Source organism: Magnolia sinica, chromosome 17 (genome assembly GCF_029962835.1).
Source record: "Magnolia sinica isolate HGM2019 chromosome 17, MsV1, whole genome shotgun sequence".
NCBI lineage: Eukaryota > Viridiplantae > Streptophyta > Magnoliopsida > Magnoliales > Magnoliaceae > Magnolia > Magnolia sinica.
In genome coordinates, this window is record NC_080589.1 from 37,115,171 (window position 1) to 37,138,357 (window position 23,187).

General features: G+C 38.6%; 1 protein-coding gene across 3 annotated transcripts in view; it reads right to left on the bottom strand.

Annotated features, from left to right (window-relative positions):
- The window catches only part of LOC131230969 (probable transmembrane GTPase FZO-like, chloroplastic), a 126,105-nt gene that overhangs the window by 49,167 nt on the left and 53,751 nt on the right, over nt 1–23,187 (bottom strand). The gene's annotated exons all lie outside the window — the stretch shown is intronic.

The window sequence follows — 23,187 nt, forward strand, 5'->3', positions numbered from 1 at the left end:
AAAAATAGTGTCGATATATCCCACATATTCGATCCAGTGAGCATTTTCGATTTTCGATCCATGTTTTTGTTGTAAATCACATTAAACTAGTGTCAAATGGTTACAAATCTATGATCTTTATGTTTTCCATGAAAAATCATGGATTCGGAACTTCGATTTCGAGATTTGGGGGAGATGGGTCAAGTTGCGGAAAATTGAGAAAAATCGAAATTTCTCAATTTCTCACAAATCAGTTGCAATCTTTGTATCCAAACACAAACTTAAACATGTATGTAACCTGATCTAGTGATTATTTTTTATACTTGTGGATGCATTGCTTGTGTTTCCATACATGTCTTCTTACGTTTATAAATTATATGAATATACTTGCATCAGTTAAGTTGGAGAGCGCATATATTAGGACCCCATACAAAGTAAACCCCTATAATGTGCACCTTTTTTTGTAATGCTTTTATTTCTAAGTGTATTGATGTTTTTTCAACAATCCCTTAAGTTTCATTGAAAAAGACCAATTTCCCAATGTTCCCTTGTGTCCCAAGAACAACGATACATTATGCGATACAATCGATATAACCCATGCGATAACCGATATGTATCCATATCCCAAGGGTGTGATACATTACACGATAACGATATTTAAAACATTGTAGAGTATAAGTACTCTTGGTGTATGTGAGAAATATAGCGAGAGTGTACATAACATTGTGTGTGCAACTTCAAAATAACATACTTTTGTGTTGATTAGGAGGTATTTTAGGGAGATTAAGTAATAAGTATATCTCCTTCATACCATTTTTAAGTTATCTCTTGAAACACATTGAATTATAAATAGAGCTCTTAGGGTGTATGGTGCAAAAATGTATTAAGGCCCCTCCCCTCTTCTTCTCTTTACCTCCTCGCTTTTTTTTCCACATGGTATCAAAGACCTCCGATCCATCATAGCCTTCTCCATGTATTATTCTGCATAGTCTAGTATACCCTTCTTCTATTATAGCCTCTCCTAACACCACCAGTAGTACCAAAATCCACTTCTAGTAGCCCCAACACCATCATAAGCTTCCTCTAACAACACCAGCAATGCAAAAAGCTTCCTCTAACCCCACCAACACCATCAGAAGCCCCTTCCAACTCCAATAACGACGAAATTCATTGTTATTCATCCTACGACTTCAAGGAAGGCTCTTTAGCGCTCCCTAACTGTCAAACTTCATATTTGATGGCCCTAAAGACATCAAAAGTATCTCTGTCACTTTTTACACTTGATTTCTTCAAATTTTTCAGATTTATAACTCCAAATCCAGACATTTTCCTTCATTATCAGAACTTGTGGTCTTTTGCAATCGATAATCCCTTAGGGCATGATCACAAGGCCCAAAGTTTGCCAGGAACAAAGTGATAAACCTACGTTATCCATCACCTCTGTGAAACATTATGGAAATAATTACTTAGAATGGTCGGAAGCAGCATGGATGCATGCATGTGTATGAAAAAAGATAGGGCATATTACCGGCACTAAGAAACCACCCAAAGTTGGCAATCATGCTTATGATGATTGATAAGCAAACACTAACTCGTCATGTTTCAGCTCCTAAATTGAATGCAACCTAACATTAGTAGAGTGTCATCCTTTCTTTATGATTCCCAAGCATGTCTAGGAAAAAATTAACAAAATGTATTCCTAGAAAGAAGATTTGATTAACCTCCACAAGGCAACAGAACAATGGAAAATTATTTTGCAAGCCTTTATTAAAAGTGGGAAGAATTAGATAATTGTTAACAACAATCTGGACCTAAACAAAAGAAGAAACAAATACGTCAACTTTGTCTCTTCAAATTTCTCACTCGGTGTTTCAAATAGCGCTCGTAGCATAGTGGTATCATATGCTACATAGCATAGCGTAGTTAAATAGCATAAATCCCCTATAGCGTACACAATAAGGGTCGTGTGTATGCTATAGCTACAAAGTGTGTAGCGTTCGTAGCGTACACTACAATTTTATTGTTTTTTGAAGTTTTGTTTGTTAAAATTTGTGTAAATTAAAAAAATAATAATTAAAAAAAAACTTTAAATGTAAAGTTAAACCAAACCTTTCTTTATTTACTTTCACCTAAAATGGTGGTGGTCCTTTGTTAAAGTTGGTGTGAAACTCAAATGCTAAAAAAAATTTAAAACTAAACTTAAAAAGAAAAAGGGTTTTCGAAAACCCCTCTTTGTATAGATAACATTTGTATTGTACTTCAAACACTTTTAACCTGTGGGATTTTATTTATTTTCACACTTGTGAATTATGACTTGTGGTTTTCAATTAGACATTATTAATTAAAGTGGTTGATGTAATAATTATTTTATTTGGTTTATGACTTTATATATATATATAGCTTTTGATAAATGATAACTAATAACTTTTTTAAACATGCTTATACTTGAAAAATGAATAATCTTTTAGGCATTTATATATATATATATATATATATATTCCCCTTTCGATTTACGTATTCATCATATTTTAAAATTAAAAAATAGACGTATCGTGTAGCTTACACTGCATGCTACGCTATTTACACCACAAGCTACAAAGGGTTGAATGCCACGCAACATGCTACCACTATTTAAAATATTGTTCTTGTTGACCTTCATTTAGATTTTAACCTCAAACAGCACAGATTCTTAGGAGAGAATCCTTACCCTCTTTGGAATCTTGAAGGAGAGGCTTCTCGAAGCACCACTGCAAGTTTTACCAATTTCATTCATCCTAAGAAATTGGCCTTAACAACAAATTCCAAATTTGTTAAGAGACAAGGAACTGGACAAAGAAATATTAAAAAAGATAAATTTCAATCTGCCCATTGTGGCAAGATAAGATATACTGAGGAACATTGTTGGATTTTGAATCCAAGTCTCCGGCACAAAGAGTTTTGATCACACCACATGCCAATATAACTATTATTGAGGGGAACTCTTTAGTTAGCAATAACCCAAACCCATGAGATGAAGCATTCAAAGACCTCCAACAACAAGTAGCAGCAATTCATGCCTCCCTTTCCATTGCTAACCCAGTATGGTAATTAGGCACATCTTCAACCACCAACCATGTATATCAGACCTCATTGGGCATTGATTTAGGAGGATCAGATCACGGTATGACATAAGAGTTACAATTTCTACTCTCCTACTTCTAAAGATATCAGACTTGTAAATGGGTCCCTTTCTAAATAATGCAGGGGCATTTTCACACCAGGCTCGAGTGGGGTGGCCTGTGGGATGCAGGGGCACACTTAGGGTGGGCGGCCCATGTGCAGTGGGTGCTCATGTGAGGCAGGCCCCACCCATGTGAGGTGAGTGGCTTACGCGAGGTGGAATTCATGTGATGAGGGGCCCATGAGGGGAGTTAGGAGGCTCATGTGAGGCGGGTGGCTCGTGTGATGCGGAACCCATGTGATGTGGGACCCACGAGGGGGGTTTGGCCAAGCTCCAAATCCATGGGATGTGGGATCTTGGCTATGAGATAGAGGGATTGATTCATCATGCTCTATCAGTTCGAGCTTTTAAAGCAAGTGGTTAGTTATCCCACATCAAAGTGGTATCAGAGCGGGAGATCACGTGTTTGAGACTCCTCATCGGCATTTTCACACTGGGCTCGAGTGGGGTGGCTTGTGGGATGCAGGGGCATACTCGAGGCGGGCAGCTCATGTGAGGCGGGCGGCGGGCCCCACCCATGTGATGCGGGTGGCTTGTGTAAGGCGGAACTCATGTGATGTGGGGCCCACGAGGGCGGTTCGGCCGAATCAATCCCTTTATCTCATATAGCCTAGGCCCCACATCCCATGGGTTAGGAGCTCAGCCGAGCTTTTAGAGCAAGTGGTTAGTTGCCCTACATCACTAACACACTTCGTAAAGGGACCTTCGTCTTTCAAATTCCTCGTATATTTCTTCAGTTGTTCATGTACCATCTTTGCCATCTACTTTGGTGTTTATCTATGCCTTAACCAAACAACTAAATTATTGCATCATTTTCTATCCATCTCATTTCATCATCCAAGATCCAACAACAAAGAAGAAGATTGGTGGTTGTCATAAAGATCAAGGGCTTCATCTTCTTGACAATTAAATCTATGGTTCTGCTCATCTCAAATTTTGATGTGAGCAATAAAGATCATGTCACTATTTGGCATACTGAACTAGGAAATTTACCCATTTAATCTCATTGTTTCCTGAAAAAATCAATAATTGTAATAGTTTTTAATGTAAGACTTGTCAACTATCAAAACATTGTGGGACTTCCTTTCCTCTAAGTAGCAAAAAAGAACAAGCATCCATTTCAGCTCATTCACTCTGACGTGTGAGGGCAAGCCCCAATTGTTTCTATATTTGGTTTCACGGATTTTTCTTTTTATCTTTTATCAATGATTATTCACATTATACATGTGTTTGTCTGATGAAGTAGGAGGTGGTTCCAATGATAATAAAGGTACTCCACATGATGGTTTTCACCCTATATGATGCCAAAATCAAATCCTTTTAATATGGCAATGCTTGAGAGTGTCTTTATTTTATTTTATTTTGAATGATAATAACTAAATTTTATAAAAAGGAGAGGTCAAAGCCAGAATATACAAAACAGAAAAGAATATACAACCACCCAAGCGTTATAGCTCCGCACAAATAATTGGAAATTGAACTGCGACCTTCACAACGATCAATATTCGAAGTATTGGTATCGTTGCAAGTTTCGTTGGCCAGGGATACGGAAACAATATCGATATCGTCAATAATATCGCTGATAATCGGAAATGCAAAGAAACATGGGAAAAATGGTGGAATTTTCAGCGAAACTTTAGGAGATGTTAAAATGTACATATTTGCATATTTAGAAATAAAAAAGTTGAAAAAAGAATGCATACATAACAAGTTTTCATTTAATGGGGCTTTAAAAGCATGTGTTGTTGTAAGAAATCAGTCCAACCATCCCATCCAACCTAATTAGCCATCCGACCCTCCATCCAAACATCCATCGATATTGCAAAATATCAACAACACATAATATTTCACCAATAAATCATCAACAATTGGAAAGGAAATGAAAGATTGTGGTCTCAATATCGTGCATGTTGCAATATCAATAATATCGAGATATTATCAATATTATTAATGACAAATTAAATACTACATACATCCATGTGCCCATAAAAGATATTAAAATAAAAAAATTTCTAATAAACAAAATTTAGATGATATCAATTCGTTGGTGATATTATTGAAATATCGTCGATACACTTGTGATATAAGCATTACCTAGTATTTACATAGTAAAAAATATTGACGATACATTGGCGATATTGATGCATTGGCAATACAAGTGACTCTAAGAATTTACATAGATGAAAATATTGATGATTACATTAGCGATATTGATACGTTGGCGATACTTAGTTATACATTGCTAATACTTGGAATTTTCGATACTGCCAACGTTATCGGTATCGCTACCAGTGTTATCAATAAAGATAATTCGATAATATCAGAGAAAATTCGAACACTGGCAACAATTGCCCATTCTATAACATGTACATCATAATTTACATAAATATTTCCTATGTCATGACTGGTGTTGTCATGTGCGACCACATATGCAATCGCATAAGCGCATATATATGTGATCACATATGCAATGCATACGATCGCATATTGGCCATGGCACATTATATTTTTTATTTTTTGCAAAAAAAAAAATAATAATAATAATAATAATCCTATAAAAAGGCTTCCAAACCTCCTCCATTTGCAATATTCTCACCCCAAAACTCTCTTACATTTCTTAATTCCAAGTGCTCTCTCTCTCTCTCTCTCTCTCTCTCTCTCTCTCTCTCTCTCTCTCTCTCCCTACATTCCCTCTCTTGGAAGTTGGAAGATCAAGATTCAAGCACTTTCAAGTTTCAAGGTAGATAGCTTGTTGATTTTCAACAATAATAAATAAATAGCTTGTTGATTTTTTTTTATTACTTCTTAATTGTTAACTATATTGTTGAATGTTGATGACTTGATGTTTAATTCATGGTTTAATTTATTTTATTTCTCTCAAATGTATTTTAAATATGTAAAATTAGTTATTTATTAACTTAAGAAAGTTCCCCTTAGTTTCTTATATTTTTTACTTTTTTATATTTTTCTTTATTTTTTGATTTTTTTTTTAAATTTTCAAATATATATATATATATATATATATATATATATATATATATATACGGTCGCATATGCGATTGTGCAATTGCATATGTGCATAGGTATGTGCGATCGCACATGATCGCATATGTGATTCAACAACACTGGTCATGACATGTGATATTTGATGCTTCACTATACTTGAATATGCTAGAATGTGTGGACTAACTTGGATATAATAACTATTAAATCATGTGATTCCCAAATGTGATGATGTGCTAAGTAGAGAGCATGAACTTGTATGATTATGCATACTTTGTACAGTTGCCGTAGAGCTACCCGAGTACACTTATGTTCCACAATGGCATTTTGATACACTAGACATGCATACATACACACCACGGTTGATTTAATTTACAGCATGTGTATATGGAGCATGTGGCAAAGCATATGCATGGCTTTATGATCATGAATCACAGGATGATCATTTGCATGGACTTGAGTCACAATATTTGTGATGTGGACTATACGTGGACTGAGGGGCCATGGTTATTGTGATGTAGAATCTATATGGACCTATGGACCATGATTGCTATTGGTAGATGTGGATTGAGGGGTCACGGTTTATGTTAAATGTTATATGGAGGATGATAGCCCTGGTTGATTGGGCACATGGTGCATGCATATGTATCAAGAGGTGTTTGTTGCATTGTTGGATGTGCATTGTGTGACATGCACATGGATTATGGACGCTTTATGATACATGGCACCATGCGATGGATACGGTTTATGATGGTTTGAATACCACAATTGTATTCGTGGTTCAAGAATACCGAAATGGTTGTTTAATAGCGGGAATTAATACACTAAGCCCTGTTGGTGAAATTCCATAAACCTCGTTGGTACCATCGAGTGCCTCACAATTGGGCCGAGCGGACACATGAGTCATGGTGTGTTTGACTCTCACTATTGAGGTCGGGCGGAAGAGGTCTGACTAGCCTGGCACGGGTGGATGTGTCAAATAGGTTCAGGTTGACCGCCTGGTAAGATGAAGTGCAATAGAATTGGCTACTGGTTGTCAGATGGATTAGTTTATCGGCCATGGTGCATTAGGCCCCACCGACAAGGCGGGAATGCGAAGCCATATACCATGGTGCATTTGGTTATCGACGTCGGTGTGGAAATATATGTAATTTTATGCATGTGCGTGTTTGTCTGTAATATATATATATATATATATATCAGTGTTTTCAGTAGCGTTCGTAGCGTAGCAAATAGCGTTTATCCCCTGTAGCACACGCTAAAAGGGTCATAGCATATGCTACAAATACATAGCGTGTAGCGCAGGTAGCGTGCGCTACCTGTCTGGTGTGTTTATTTTTTTTCACTACATGAAACAGTTGTGAACTCACACCATAAGCCACAATTAAAGTTTAAAAAATTAAAAAATTAAAAATTAAAAAACCCTATTCGAAAGGGCTTCCAGACTCAAACCGACGCAGCCGACGCAGCTCCTCTCCCCACCCTTCCATCTGGAGATCGAAAATCTTCTTACAGGCCCAAACCGATGCTGCCAACGCTGCTCCTCTCCCCACCCTTCAATGTTGAGGTCGAAAATCTGCTGTCAGGCGCAAATCGACGCTGCTGACATTGCTCCTCTCCCCACTCTTCAATCTTGAGTTGGAAAAACTGCTTCCAAACGCAAACCGCTCGCTTTGGAGCTTCAACATTTGCAGTTTTCGCTGATTCAATCTCATCTTGAGACAAAAATAGGTATGCTCGTTCCTTTTTTAAAAAAAAAAAATTCGATGTACAATGAAAATAACTTGGTATTTTCAATTTTTTCCTTATTTTTTCCCTTTTAAAATGCCGGTTACTGTTGGTTTTTTGTTCTTTATACCTTTTTTTCTGTGGTATGGCCCACATGGGCCCCACTGAGGTGCGTGAAGGGGTGGGATGTGCATTATTTTCTACGATGTGGGCACGTGGGCCCCACTAAGGTGCGTGAAGGGGTGGGATGTGCATTATTTTCTATGGTGTGGCCCACGTGGGGGCCCACTGAGGTGCGTGAAGGGGTGGATGTGCATTATTTTCTATGGTGTGGCCCACGTGGGGGCCCACTAAGGTGCGTGAAGGGGTGGATTTGCATTGTTTTCTACGGTGGGCCCACTGTGGTGTGCGTATGAGTGTAAGTGGTGTGCGTATGTTGATTTTTATTTTGAAGAATGTGACATTTATATTTTTTGCTTTTTTCTTACTATTTAATATATATATATATATATATATATATATATATTAACATATAAAAATAGGAGTATTGTGTAGCTTACGCTACACACTACGCTATTTTGCTACACGCTACGGAGGGTTGAACGCTACGCAACATGCTACCGCTATTTAAAACAATGATATATATATATAGGGAGCCGGTCTCCTACAAACCGTACCGCATGGAATTTTTGTGCGAGCCTTCATGTACACCGTAGGATGAGGAGAGCAGCTGGGATTCCACTTCGTTAGCAGAGAGAGTCTTCGAAGAAAAGACTCTCTCCTACACTCACAGAGAGAAATTTGGAATTGCAAGAGGATTTTCGGGAAAGCCTTTTGCATGAAGATCATGCGAAAGGATTTTGTGTGGGGCCTATTATGATGTTTGTGATAAATCCAATCTGTCCATCCATTTTTTGAAATCATTTTAGGTTATGCGACCAAGAATGAGGAGGTTCCAAAAATTAAATGGGCCACATGAGAGGAAACAGTGGGAATTTTGTGACCACCATTGAAATTTACGGTGTTGAGCCCATAATTGAAGCATATACACAGATCAATTGGATCATACCCTTTATAGGCTCCATAGTGATGTTTATTTGTCATCCAACATATTCATAAGATTATACAACATGGATGAAGGTAAAACACAAATATAAGCTTGATTCAAAACTTATGTTACTCTCAAGAATTTTTCGAAAGGTGGATGTTCAATTCAACTGTTTCCTGGTAAAATGAATGGACGAAGAGGGAAAAATACATAAATCATGGTGGACCCATGAAGTTTACTCAGTACGCTGAGCACAGGAGTCTGGATCGTCTGCGAAAGCACGACTCTCCGAGCGCAAATTACATATTAGATACTGAAAGGTTGAGAAGCGAGACTTGCTACTAAGTGACATCACCAATTTCCGTAGGCCCACCATGATCCATGATGTATGTTTTGTATCCACACTTTTCATCCATTTGGAGAGATCATTTTAGGGTAATATTCAAAGAATAAGTTAAATCCAAATCTCCAGTGGACCCCAACACAGAAAAGAGTGGGGACAGTGATGTCAACCGTTAAAAACTTCTTAAGGCCACAGAAGTTTTAGATCAAGTTGATATTTGTTTTTTCCCTTCTTTCACGTATTTTTTAACTTTTGAATGGTTTAGATTTCAAATAAACATTATGTTGGGCATTAGGATAGTTTCAACCGTGGGAATCACTTCCCCACTGTTTTCTGTGGTGGGTCCACTACAGCGTCCCGACTTTCATGCTTTTTTCCTAGTTTGCTGAATAGTGATTGGTTCATCTCAATCACAGATGCAATTACACAATCATACGGTCCAATTAAATTACAACAATATGCAAACAGAGCATCCGTATTCTAAGTGTAATTTGTATTCTGTGGTGGGCCCACTATTACGTTTATTTTCCATCTAATCTGTTAATAAGATCACAAATACATAGATCTAGAGGAAAAACAAATTTCATATTGATCAGAAACTTCTGTGACCCCCAAAAGGGTTTCAATGGTAGACGTTCAATACCCAACTGCTTTTTGCAGTGTGGTCCACTTGATCTTTATATTTGTCTTATCTTTCGGCTAAAGCATTAAGACGAGCTTGCCAAATGGATGGACGTTTTGGATATAACACACCTCATGATGGGACCCACAGCTATATAGCTGATGTGTGCTACACCAGCCAATCCAATTCCGTTCCGTTTCAAAGAGGGACGCGGATGGACGCGGATTTCCTGCTAAAGCCTTCACAGGATGTTCCAGTGCTGGGATGCTAGGCAGGGTCCACCGTGATGTTTTTGATAAATCCATCCCGTTCATCCGTTTTCCAAGCTCATTTTATGACATGCTACCGAAAATTATATGGATTCAAAAGTCAAGTGGGCCATATAAGAGGGAAAACTGGAGAAAGAGTTTTCTACTGTTGAAACTTTCCTAGGCTCCACCATGATTTTTATATGCCATCCAAACGGTTTACGCCATCCAAATGGTTTACAAGATCATTCCCACTGGGATGAAGTGAAAACAATAAAAAATTAGCACGATAAGAAACTTTCATGGCCTTTAAAATATTTCAATGGTGGTGACTGAATAAAAAATGTTTCCTCTAGTGTGGCACACTTGACTTTTGTGTCCATCTGATTTTCTATAGCATGTCTTAAAATGATCTAAGAAAATGGATGAATGGGTTAGATTTATCACAAACATCATAGTAAGCTCCACGAAGAATACTTGCATAGGATCTTCATGTGAAAGACTTTAACGTGAGTCTCTCACGTCCATGAGTGGAGGAGAATCTTTTTTTGAAAGACTCTCTCTATCAACGAAGTGGAATCCCAGCCGCTCTCCTCATCCTACGGCGTACATGAAAGCTCTCACATAAATTCCGTGCGGTACAGTTCGTAGGAGACCGGCTCCCTATACATATATATATATATATGAGCATGGGTTAGTCTTAGATGAACCCAACACAACACAAGTTGCCCTAGCCGTCTCTCCCCTTTCTCTCTTACCCTTATACAGATTTCTTCTACATTAGAATTCTATTCTCGGTGCTTTCCATATGGTAACTCTATTTGTACTTATATGTGTTGGATACTTGACCTTAGAGGCATGGCATACGCGGTTACATTTGCTGCATTGCATCATGTTTATCGGCATCATATGGCATTGCATCATAATGCATTGCATACAGGATTCATGGCATACTCTAATATACAGGTATTGGTAAATTTCATGGCATGGCATAGGATGCACTGCACACACGAGAGATCTACTCACTGGGTTTTTAGCTTATGCCTTATTCTATTTTTTCAAGGCAAGGCAGGTAGCAAGAGTAGCTTAGTATGGACTTTGTACTAGTTGCATTCGTTATTGTCAAATGTGACCACGTGTGCGCAAATGCGTTAGCAGATCACATATGCCATGAGATCAGAATGCATATGCAATCACATATGCCATGTATGCGATCGTATATCTGCCAACGATTAGAAATCTGACCATTGCCACTTTATTTTTATTATTATTATTATTATTAATTTTGCAAAAATTCCACTTTTTGCTTATAAAAGGAACTCAAATCCCCCATCTGCAACATTGAACAAATCCAAACTCTCTCTCTCTCTCTCTCTCTCTCTCTCTCTCTCTCTCTCTCTCTCAATCCTTATAATCTCTCTCTTACTTTCCTACTTTCAAGTTCCAACTTCCAAGTCTAAATCCTATTCTCTACGAATCCTCTCCAAAGATCAATGAAGAAGAGAAGTTTACAAAGATCAATCAAGGATTCAACATTAAAGGATCAAGAATACATTGAAGAAGCGCTCTCATTCTACATTTCTCTCTCTGTACATTCACTCTCATTCTATTTCCCTTACATTACATTCTCTCTCTACATTCAGACAATCATTCTCTAGATTCTAGAATCTACATACATACATTCTTCATTCTACATTTCTCTCTCTTACATAGTACTTAGTTTAGTAGTTACATTCTATTTCTCTAATCATCTCTACAATCTACATTCATACATTCCATTTCTCTTCATTCATTCATATTATTTCTCTACATGCATTCTCTCTCTCTCTCTCTCTCTCTCTCTCTCTCTCTCTTCAAAACAATCATTCGTACATCTACATTTCGCTATCTTTCTCTTATATTTTATTTCAAGTGTAGGCTATAAGCTACAAGTTACAACTACAAGATTCAAGCAGAGGTTGATTATCTATAGAGCGTTAAGTGTATAGTGTGTGTGTGTGTTTAGTGGTGTGTGTTTAGTGACTCTTTTAATGTAAGTGCATGTGCACACTTTCTTCTTCTCCTGCTATGTACTATTATGTTCTATTCTAATAAAACATTGTGTCAAGGCATGATGGTTAACACACAACATTTTCCGAATTGTCTTCTTTTCTCTTCTTTTCTCTTCTTCTCTCTCTAACTCTTCTCCCCTTTTCTCCACACCCTAATCATCTAATCATCTCCTACTTGGTATCAGAGCCTAGATCAGGCCATTCCGCAACATACAAGTTGAGAGGCGACACGTCAGCTTGTTGACGTCAACGTTTTACGGACGCATAGACCCCACTTGAGCTTAAAGTTTAGGGGTTTGATAGATCTTGATTTTAGAGGATTTTTGGTGTAGGACGGCCTAATCCAACCCTAAATGAATGCGGTATTTGAGAGTGGCAGATTTAATCTTTAACAACAAATTAAAATTAAAAAATAAATAAATAAATAAATCAGCTTTATACATCATAAACACAAGATGGAAATAAGCAGACTGCAGCAATGATCATGGTCATCCATCACAAACACATTGCATTGAACCTTAAAATCTGAATTTAGTCGGATCCGGCGAAAGATAGGACTTTCGTTTTGCAATAGGTCCGTTTGACAATCCAAGTGGATCTTCTAATCTAGGAAATAAAAATTTTCTGGATTAAGAAATCTAGAAAATTTAGAATAAAAAATTAAAAAAAATAAAAAATAAAAATTGATGGTTCTTCAAATCTAAGGCCTCGGGTGATGGGATTTGAAGAATGTCAAAATATGTAAATGTGGGGATGAAAATCTTCTAAGATCTAAATATTTGGGTTGAAAAGAAAAGAGATCGGCTTCTAGATCTAGAGAATTTATAAGAAAATGAAAAAAAAAAAATGTTTAAAGAAGAGAGTACCTCGAGAAAAGAAATAATAAAAAAGAAGAAGATGAGAAATCACTTCCCTAGGCCTCACGCCCTCTCCCAATCACTAAAAGTCAAAGATGGGATCGTCTGCTCTTGAAGAAGGAAAAGCTCTCTTTCTTTTCACAAACATAGCATGGCATATTAGGTTTAGGAAAAAACACCCTTATAAATTTGTAATTACACTAAATGACCAAAATACCCCTACTAAAAAAGGTTTTTTTAAAAAGAATTTTGTACAAAAATTGTGCGCATAGTCTCAAAACTCAAATAAATAAAATATTCATAAGATAAACTCAAATCCATGATGCCCAATGGGCCCCAATGATAGCGCAATGAAAGTGGGTCGCGATGATCCAACGGTCCGATCATCTCCTTTAAGCAACTTACATATGTCACAAACAAATGTAAGGTCTTCAATCTCTAGAGACCCGACCCGTACCCGTCATCTAACCACATTGACATGGGTAACAAGCGCCTCCTCGTTGATATACTTTGAATGGTCTGGTGTCCGCATCAACTCCCCTCGGCTGAGAAGAGCTCAACTCTAGCGAGATAAATTCTTGTGCCTTTCTAACAAATTTGGATCTAGCCTCTGCAACTCCACTTCCATCAACCATGTACAGTCAGATAATGGTCTGTTCTTCCACTTCACCAAGTACCTTTGAAATCCACCGTCTCAAGTGAAAACAATTTGCTCATCCACAATTCCTTCAATTTCTTCTCTTTTCTCAGGTATAGTGGGCATATGTGTAGGTTGGGAAGAAAATTCAGAAATTGGCCAATGGTTTGGAACAAAATTAGGGTCTATGGGATGGCTTGAACAAGGCATTAGATCCTCCACGTTGAATGTTGAACTAATCCCCATGCGAGGTAGAAGATCTATCACATATGCATTGGACCCAATCTTTTTTAGAATCTTAAATGGTCTAGCACTGCGTGCTTGTAACTTCTTAACGGTACCTTGTGGGTACCGTTCTGGCTTCATTCTAACCATTACATAATCATCCTAATTAAACTCTTGAATTCTATGATGTAAGTCAATTGAAATTTTGTATTGCTCATTACTAGCATTTTTCTGCCTCCTAATCTCTACATGTAACTCATGAATGTGATGGGAGAATGCATCGGCTTGACTCTAAGGGCCTCTGGGTGACTAACATAGGTAACAAATCTATGGATAGTCTAGGTTTGTAACCATAAACAATCTCGAAAGGACTTATACCCGTAGACCTATTAACTGAGCTGTTATATGCAAACTCGACGACTGGCAAGACTAAGTCCCAAGTTTTAATGTGTTCACTCACTAAACAGCGTAGTAGATTTTCGAGACTTCGATTCACAACCTCAGTTTGACCATCAGTTTGAGAATGGTAGGCAGACGAGAACCGGAGTCTCATGCCCATCATGTGCCATAATATCTTCCAAAAATAACTAGTAAACCGGATATCCCTGTCAGACACTATGGTCTTAGGAAAACCATGTAATTGAACCACCCCCTCAAAGAAAATCTTGGCTATGTTGGACGCATTTGAGGTTTTTGAACACAGGAGAAAGTGGGCCATTTTTTAGAAATAGTCCAAGCACAAAATCCATAATGATGTCTTGCCACAGTGCATGTGGCACTGGCAATGGCGTGTACAATCCAGTATTCTGTTTTTTCTGTTTTGCTAGTTGACATGTTCAACATTGCCCTAAAATTTTGGCTACGTCTTGCTTGAGACTTGGCCAATAAAATCTATCCTCCACTAGGGCGATGGTCTTATCTCGACCAAAATGGCCAACTATACCTCCAATATGAAGCTCCCAAACAAGGAAATCCCAAAGGGAAGTGTGGGGAATACAAAGTCGATCTCTTTTGAAAAGGAAGCCATCTTTGAGCATGAACTCACCCGAATTATGCAGGTCACTTAAGAGTTACACGTATGTTCCCTCAAAATCTGGACACATGGGATACTGGTCTTTCAATTGCTCATACCTGACAACTTCTACACTCAAGGAGTTGAGCAATGTCACTTTCCTACTAAGGGCATTAACTGGTTTGTTCTCGATCTCAGCTTTATATTTCAGGACAAATGAATATTCTTAAAGAAACGCTACCCACTTGGCATGCCTTGGGTTGAGCTTCTTTTGAGAATTTAAATACCTCAAAGCCTCATGATTAGAAAATAAGACAAACTCTTGCGGTAGAAGATAATGACACCAATGACATAGTGACTGCACTACCGAATAAAATTCTGTCATAGGTAGAATACCTTTGTTTCGCCTCATTCAGTTTCTCACTGAAATAGGCAATTGGCTGACCCTCTTGGCTCAGTACTCCTATACCTACGCCTGAAGCATCACACGCTACGTCAAAGACTTTAGAAAAATATGGAAGACGCATGACGGGAGCCTCTATCATCTTGCCCTTAATAAATATCTTTGAATGCCTTAGTTATGGCCTTAGACCATAGGAATTCCCCTTTTTAATGCAATCAATAATGGGAGCCATAATAGTGTTAAATCCTCGAATGAACCGACGATAAAATGTGGCTAAGCCATGAAGCTTCTCACATCATGTATGTTCCGCGGTTCAAGCCAGTCAACTATGGCCTTGACTTTTTCTGGATCTGCTCGCATCCCTACAGACGACACAATGAATCCTAAGAAGACAATCCTATCAGACATTAACAAACATTTCTTAAGGTTCGCACATAACCTCTCCGCCCTAAGGACACTACAGACCTGCCTTAAGTGGTCAAGATGCAGTTCTTTGGTGGTACCATATATGAGTATGTCATTAAAATAAACCACTAAGAACTTCCCCATGAAGAGTCTCAAAACCTAGGTCATCACACGCATAAAAGTACTGGGTGCATTAGTCAAGCCAAAGGGCATGACCAACCACTCGTACAACCCATCCTTCATCTTGAAGGTTGTCTTCCACTCATCTCCTGGGCGTATGCGTATCTGGTGATACCCGCTCATGAGATCTATCTTGAAAAAAATGGACCTAGTCATCATGTCTAACATATCATCAAGCCTCAGTATCGGAAACTGATACTTGATCGTGATCTTATTAATGGCCCTACTGTCCACACACATCCGCCACGTACCATCTTTCTTAGGCGTTAATAGCGTTATACGGCACACGGACTCGTGCTCTCCCAGACGAAACCCTTTCGCAGGAACTCGTCTACCTGCTTTTTCCACTCTGCATACTCTGCAGGGTTCATCTTGTAATGAGGAAGGTTCGGTAAAGTAGACCCCGGGACGAGATCAATGGCATGTTGGATGTCCCGCATAGGTGGAACCTAATCCGGTAAATCCTCAGGGAATACACCACTGTACTCCTCTAGAACTAGGGTCACCTCAAGGGGTAAATCTACGTGAACCTCAGGTGTTAACTTCTCTAGCCATTAGGGCGTACACCATGGAATCATTCTCAGTCTCTTTCTCAAATTCTTTTGCATTTATGATATGTAGAGACTTTGGATTGGATTTCCTCACTTCTTTCCTTGACTCACTCGTTTTCACATCCCTAGCCTTGTCCGTGGGACTCTTGGGTGGCAACGGATTAATCTTGATTTTCTTGCCCTCATGCATGAATGTACACACATTCGAGCGACTAAAAATCGTGACATTTCTATCGTATAACCACAGCCTCCCTAGAATGATGTGGCCTACATCCATAGGTAAAACATCACACCACAACATGTTTTTATATGAACCGATCTGGATGGGGATTAAACACTGCTGGAACACAAGCATTGAAGACGTTACAACCCAAGAAACCTTGTAGGGTTGAGGGTATGGGATGGGCTTCAAACCCAAACGAGTGACTGTGCTAGCTGAGATCACCTTAGTGCAACTATCATTATCCACGATGACTTTGCATTTTTTGTCACCGCTCTTGATAAACGTGTAGAAAATTGTGCTTCTGCGCCAATCATCTCCTTGGCCTATGTTAAAGCACATCTAACTACGGCTAGTAGTGTAGGTGCAACCTCTGGTTCTTCTTCTTCATAATCATTAGCACCTATCTCTAGGTGATATTCCTCAACTTCATAATCACCCATGTCATCCGCATTTTCATTCGACTCACCTATGATTAAGGCTTTCCTGCGAGTCTTTGCCGTGCACTGGTATGCGAAATGACCTGTACCTCGACACTCATAACATCTCAAGTGACTACCACTACCAGGATTGGCACCAGGGACACCTTTGCCCTTATCATCCTTAGGCTTAGGCGGTGCACTAGCCTGCGCCCTAAGCTGACTTCCAACGTTAGGTTTGGTTCCCTGAAAACCAGATCTAACATTAGAGTATCGGGACTCAAAGCATCTTGTGACAGAAGACTTTAGGTAATGCTCTAACTCCTATACAACTTGGTATGCCTGATCCAAGTCACCCACTGTATGGGTCAAAAGCTCACGCTGCAGATCCATACGAAGACCCGCCTTGAAACGCTCCAGCGTTACTAAGGGATCCTCCTAAATAACACACCGCATCATGCACTCCTCAAATTTTGAGACGTAATCTGCAACCGAAATATATCCTTGGCGTAATGCTTGTCATTGATCTAGGAGCTTTTGACGGTAAGATAGAGGAAGATATTTTTCCTTTAATAGCTCCATCTCTACCTAATGCATGACTGGGATACCTCTTGATCTCTCAATCCTACGCCACGTATTTGTCCAAAACAATTTAGCTTGACCCACGAGCTTCATCTTTGCAAACCGCACTTGTCGGTTCTCAAACATCTCATACCATTTGAAATAATGATCTTATCCGCAAACCAATGTTTTAAATAGCAGTAGCGTGATGCGTAGCGCTCAACCCTCTATAGCGTGTAGTGTTAAGCTACATGATATTTCTATTTTTTAATTTAAAAATAGGACAAATATAATAAATAGTGAAAAAAAAAAACAAATATAAAAATGCCTAAAAGATGATTCATTTTATCAATTATATGCATGTTCAAAAAAGTTATTAGTTATCATTTATCAAAAGTCAATCCACATATATAAGCCAAATCAAATAATTACCACATCAACAACTTTCTAAGCAAACCACTTTAATTAATAATGTCTAATTGAAATCACAAGTCACAATTATGAAAAGAAATAAAAATCCCATAGGTTAAAAATACAAGTGCCACATTCCTCAACATTAGAAACAAAGAAAACGTAAAAAAAAATACTAAAAAACTAAAATAGTAAAAAAATTACATTGAAGCTTATGCTACGGACGCTACACGCAACGTAGCTGTAGCGTACGCTACAACCCCTGTAGCGTACACTACAGGGGATTTACGCTATTTGGGACGCTACATAGCGCTACGACCATGCAACGCTACTGGCGCTATTTGAAACATCGTCGCAAACCAATCAAGGAATGCCTTTGGTTCAAGACACCCATCAAAACTAGGAGCATCTACCATAACATTCTTTAAAATCCTCTCATTGGCATCATAACAGTCTTAATACACGACTGCGGGCTGCGAATTTCACGCCCCTTCACGGCCTACCCCTCGGCCACGTGCTCCACGACCTCTACCACAATTTCCTACCCATTCCTCGACTACTCCCCCTACATGAGATTGTTCATCCCCTCCAATGTTGGAGATTTCTCTTAGGGATACTTCTATCTGATCCATACGAGTATTTATTTATGTTCCTAGCAAGGAATGCCAAATCGGTTACGTATCGGCCGATACGGCCGATACGTAACGGTAACGGTACGCACCGTTACCCGATTCGGGGCCGTATCGGCCGATACCAATTTTTGTACCCGTATCAGCCGATACGATGTTTTTTCGAAACTTCTTGCTTCCAAACTCCTTCTCACTCCTTCTACTGCTAATTTCGACCAACCTTGGCTGGATATTTGAGGAAAAAACACATTATATTGGCGGATTTTGTTGAATCAAAGCTTGGTGGGCCATTTTTCATAAATTTATCAAAAATAGGTATTTATACTTTTTTTAATATGTTTTGCTGTTTTAATTATCTCATATGATGTGTTAATCATAGTAGAACATGTTAATATCCATTTTACAGATTTGGGGTGCCATTTAATATTTTTTTAATATTTTTTCTATTTACGCATGAATTTTGCCCCTTTTTTTAAAATTCAAAAAATCAATTTTTAATGATTGTTTTGCTGTTTTAATCACTCCATATGATGTGTTAATCATAGTAGAACATGTTAATGTGCATTTTACAGATTTGGGGACCCATTTTATATTTTTAAAATATTTTTTTCTATTTACGCATGAATTTTGCCCCTTTTTTAAATTCAAAAAATCAACTTTTACAGATTGTTTTGCTGTTTTAATCACTCCATATGATGTGTTAATCATAGTAGAACATGTTAATGTGCATTTTACAGATTTGGGGTCCCATTTTATATTTTTTAAATATTTTGTTCTATTTACGCATGAATTTTGCCCCTTTTTTTAAAAATTCGAAAAATCAATTTTTAATGATTGTTTTGCTGTTTTAATCACTCCATATGATGTGTTAATCATAGTAGAACATGTTAATATGCATTTTACAGATTTGGGGTCCCATTTTATATTTTTTAAATATTTTTTTCTATTTACGCATGAATTTTGCCCCTTTTTTTTAAAATTCGAAAAATCAATTTTTAATGATTGTTTTGCTGTTTTAATCACTCCATATGATGTGTTAATCATAGTAGAACATGTTAATGTGCATTTTACAGATTTGGGGTCACATTTTATATTTTTAAATATTTTTTTCTATTTACGCATGAATTTTGCCCCTTTTTTTAAAATTCGAAAAATCAATTTTTAATGGTTGTATTACTGTTTTAATCATGCCATATGATGTGTTAATCATGGTAGAATATGTTAATGTGCATTTTACAGATTTGGGGTGTCATTTTATAATTTTTTTCTATTTTCGAATTAGTGACTTTATGTTTTTATTTGCTTATATTGGACAGGTTTTGCCTTGGAGCTTCTTAGGGTTTAGTTAGAATATAAAATCATCTTTATTAACATAGGTCATACACAGATACACTCATACTCAAATCTAATTATCTAGTGTCTACCTAAGCCTAAAGAAATGCCTGGATCTGGCCAACAACAAGTAAGTGATGATATTGGATGGCAACATTGTGAGAGGGTTGGTGGTACTAGGCACCAAATGAAGTGCAAGTATTGTGAGACTAGTGACTGGTGGAATTACCCGTCTCAAACAACATTTGGCACATCGAAAGGGTCAAGTTGCGCCATGTAGTAGAGTACCGAAAGAGATAATGCTTTTAATGCAAGCTAGTCTGGATGAGTCGAAGGGTAAACGTGCTGCTGTACAAAAGAAGAAAGATGATATTTTGGATGCAGCTCGACAGGAAGTGTTTGGTCCTGAATATATGGGCATTCGTGATGAAGATATTATTGATTCTGACGAAGATTCAGATCGAGAACTTACTATAGCTAGGAGAGAGAGCTTGCGTCTAGCTCGTGAAGAGGAAGAACGTCGCCGCATGTTTGGCACGCATGGGTCAGTGCGTGATACGGAGGGGGGGGGGGAGTGGGAGTGCAACTGCTTCTGCAGGTGGGGGTTGGGGGGTAGGTTTGGTGGGTTACGACGTGTGTTTGGGAGCCAACGACAGACATCTTCACATGATGCCCCTATACGTTTGGATAAAGTAAATGAGCCTAAGAGACCCTCTATTGATCCAATCCTGTTTAGGAAAGAATCAACTAAACAAAAGAAGATAAAACAAATGTGGAGTAGAACTTCCGTTGAGAAATTAGGTAGAGCAGCAGCAAAGTTATTTATACATGCCAACATACCTCCTAATGCGGCCAATTCTCCATATTAGCAGGTGGTAATTGATGCAGCAGCAAAAGCAGGTGAAGGAATAAAAGCTCCCACGGCTAAGGAGATTAGGGGGAAATGGACAGATGCAGAGTATGCGGATGTAAAAGCATACGTGACTACCTTTAAACCTGTATGGCAAGCCAGAGGATGCACGATCATGTGTGATGGTTGGACTAGCCCAACCAGACACAGCATGATCAACATCATGGTATACTGCCACTTAGGAACTAGATACCACAAGTCGATTGATACCTTAGAGGTAACAAAAATTCTAATTATATTACTGGACTAATGGATAAAGTTGTGGATGAAATTGGAGAGGAGAATGTAGTGTAGATTGTGACAGATAATGAAGCATCATATAAGCTTGCAGGACATATGTTGATGAATAAGAGAAAACATCTTTTTTGGTCACCATGTGCTGCTCATTGTATTGATCTTATATTGGAAGATATTAGGAAGAAGAAGAATGTTAAGGAAATGATCGAAAAGGCAAGAGAAGTGACAACGTTTATTTACAACCATAATCAAGTAGTCGCAATAAGGAGAAAGTTCACGAAAGGACGAGAGTTGTTGAGGCCTGCGACGACTAGATTCGCAACAAACTTTATAGCATTAGAGAGTTTATTCCAGCATAGAGAAGAGTTGAGTGAGATGTTCGCTTCCCGAGAATGGCTCAACACAAAACATGGGAAGAAGACATCAGGAATACCGGTCGAAGTTGTGAACACCATACGGGACAACAAATATTGGAAGAAGGTCAAGGCGATCCTAAAGGTGATGGAGCCACTAATGAGGGTACTCCGTCTTGTTGAATCCGATGAAGCACCTACCATGGGCTTCATATATGATGCCATGGATAAGGTAAAGCTTGCAATTCAACGTGATTGTAGAAGTTGGCAGACTTATTGGAAGATGATCGACAAGAGATGGACAAAACAACTCCATCACGATCTTCATGCAGCAAGTTACTACCTAAATCCTAGGTATAGATATGCCCAATCATTTGTTGCGGATGATGAAGTTCGTGTCGGGCTAAAAAATGTGATAAAGAGATTAGAGTCTGACTTAGATATGCAAATAAAGGCGTTGAATGAATTGGATACATTTGGAAATCGCCTTGGTAGCTTTGGAGATGCTCTTGCACAGCATGCAGTATCTAGGTTGCAACCGGTTAATTTTGGAGAGAGTACGAAGGCTCTCCAAAAAATTGCAGTAAAAGTTTTAAGCCAGATAACATCTTCATCTAGCTGCGAAAGGAATTGGAGTTGTTTTGCGCTTATTCATTCAAAGAATAGGAATAGATTGCAGACTAGAACATTAGATAGACTTGTCTTTATGCACTACAATATAAAACTAAGAATGCGACGACATCATAGGAGCATTACAGCTGTCGATGACGGAGACTACCGTCCAATAAACTTGAACAATATTTATGATGAGGATGACCCGCTTCTACCTTGGCTAGAAACAAGGGAAAAACAAATTGAAGAGGATAGTGAAGAATTGGAAATTGATGACTCAGAAATACATAGAGCGCAACAAGAGAGTCGTGCAGATGTGTTGAACCCAGTAAGAGGGGCATCGTTTATGCCAAGAACGAGTACGGCTCAAGATCAACAAAAGAGTACGAGCAGTGGTAGCGTGACCGTGTCGGATGAAGACGATGACCCCCCTGCCCCTGGTGCTGGCACTTCTGGTGTTGCTCAGTGCCCTATACAGCCGTCTACAGATCATGATGTCGATGAACAGCGACGAGGTGGTACACGAGGTCGGACTTATGAGTGTACCGAGTCACGATACAGCCAGCAGGAGGTGGGTACATCTAGTGGTGCACCGGGTCCGAGAGGTTCGGAACTCGGCAGGCTCATGGTCTTGGTTTATTATGATGGATATTCTTATGGTGAATTGAATTATGATGGTTATATTGAGCCTGTTCCATCACATTCATGTTGGAGTAGCCCTCCTGATCAATATCCATATGATTATAGATATCCAGATCCAAATCCAAGTTACTCATCACAGCAGACGCACTCTCAATCTCAAGATTCTCAACAGCCTGAGTATGGGCACCAGTATGGCTATTCGACGGGCACTGGTAGATATCCTTATTCCGGGTCAGAGTCGTTGCCTAGTCAGGATCAGTCATCCTCTAGTTTCGTTGATCTAGTATTTCCTTATGGCACTGGATATTATGGATATGTAGCACCTACACCTATCGGACAGCCTCAGCCT